General features: G+C 32.1%; 1 long non-coding RNA gene across 1 annotated transcript; it reads right to left on the bottom strand.

The window, feature by feature from the left end:
• Positions 1-135: 135 nt before the first annotated feature.
• On the bottom strand, positions 136-1076 carry LOC105268381 (uncharacterized). The gene is made up of 2 exons (XR_892326.1): positions 556-1076; positions 136-497 (listed from the first exon to the last, which is right to left on the bottom strand). It is a non-coding gene; the product is annotated as an uncharacterized lncRNA (long non-coding RNA).
• Positions 1077-2076: the final 1000 nt, after the last annotated feature.

Here is a 2076-nt window from a genome sequence, read left to right as displayed (position 1 = left end):
CAGAAGCTATTGATTTTAACTTAATTATACTCCGGACAGTCATTAAACATCTACGGCATTTACGAACATATAGCACTCTATTCTTTCACCTAAATTTTCATCAACTACCTATTATAGAAGCTCATGAACACCATATGGACTGCAAGTGTAATTTCTTTTATTGGGTCTTATCATTAGTTACAAGACAACAGAACATGGGTACAATTAAGTGACAAATAATAACTGGTGCATAATAATCAGAAAATCATCTTACACTAAAATGGAATATAATCTTATTCGGTTGAGTACGAAGAGTCGTCAATCAAATTTTCCATCACATTCTCTTATTTGACTCATTAGGACTGCATGGCCTCAACAATAAAGGCATGATGAGATATGACTTTTACAAATATAGGTGGACCGTTTATACTATAACGAGGCAAAAACCGCGGCTGGACGGGATTAGTATATATACCGACTATGTGACCATCACATACCAGTGGACTGCCTTCATCCTCCTAGAAGTTTTTGATTATTAAAAATTCACTATAAGACAAATATACATTCATTTCGTACCAGCGTTAGGAGGTTCGCTGGATCAGTAGTCTTGGCGCAAAATTCAGTTGATCTCACTTGTACGCCTGCCCTCTCGCATTCAGAAGGTTCGAGGATACGTAGGCGACACCAAGGCCGTCTTCGATTTCTAGGATATGTAATTGGCGGCACAATCTGGCCTCCGACGAAGATGCAAACTTCAAAGGATATATTGGGTCCATATGGTGCTCGTACTCCGGCAGTTACATTCAATATATGATCATGTGTATAATAGCCGACTGATGTAAGATTCTGTATCTAGGATATTTAATATTTGTCAGATTTAGGCAATAACTTACTAATAATGGTACACGTTTTGCATGGAACTAGGAAATCTTGGATTTTCAGATGATAATTTTTGTACCTTCTTTCCTTTTCAAGTTATTAGGGATGTGTCAAAAACGTTATAACCCTTTTCCATAATTCGTTATATTTTTCCCAATTAATTTTACATTAATATTTCGATGCGTTAATTAGTTGAAATAATACCTATAGAAAATTGTTATATTGTATTTGATTTTATGAATAAATATTTTATTGTTTAAACAAATTAATGGAAAAAAATTTTAGTCAATGGTTGTGAAATTTTTACCATCGCTGTATATATGCTTCAATAGTAGATTTTCAAAATTTCAACCAAATTCTATATTTTGGACTATATTTACAAAAATTTTTATTTTCCCTATAAGAGGCCATGTTAATTGAAAACTTTAATAATTAATAACCACATAACGGTTATGTGCATTAATGTGAAATTTCAGACTGCAATTGGTTATTTCTTCAAAAACATTATGTCTAAATTTTAAACAATTATATCTTCTCCACTAGATGTAACGCAACCTTAAGAATTAACATCTCTTCTTATGTACGGGTGATTACCATTACGATTACGGGAATTTTTCGATTTTGCATAAAATTCTCATCTTAAATTATAACGTAGTTAGAATAGGAGACTTCGATTATTAATAGATTGAAAAGAAGATCTGAAAAGAATCGAAGACAATTCTGCTATGAAGGTCAAGTTCATGTATAAATTTTAAAAAAGTTCATGATTTATCCTTTTTGAATGAAACACCTCTAACTGAAATTTCGGTAATTTGGTCAACACATTCCAAAACGAATTCGATTATGCAATTTTTTTTAATATACTTATATGCCTATAAAATACAGATAAATTCACGCCATACTGTCTATAATGAAAGTCAATCGGCATAATCTATGATATTTCGACTAGATACAGTTCATGCGTTCAAGAGAAATATCTGAAATTAATTATCCTTATATTAATTAATATCAATCCTTATTGAAGAAATCGTTGTCACGCGACAGTTCCGTAAAATTTCCTACAACCACATTTCGCTCGGGAATTATGGAAAAGGCAGGTAATTTTTATCGAATTTTTCTCTGGTTTCACGATACGCTATGTGAGGATGAAGGAAAATCTCAAATTATTCCTTCAAGTTTCAATGTGAAGTGGAACGAAAAAATGGATTGATAGATTCA

Source organism: Fopius arisanus, unplaced genomic scaffold (assembly GCF_000806365.1).
Source record: "Fopius arisanus strain USDA-PBARC FA_bdor unplaced genomic scaffold, ASM80636v1 scaffold00056, whole genome shotgun sequence".
Classification (NCBI taxonomy): domain Eukaryota; kingdom Metazoa; phylum Arthropoda; class Insecta; order Hymenoptera; family Braconidae; genus Fopius; species Fopius arisanus.
This window is presented reverse-complemented; position numbering and strand designations above follow the sequence as displayed.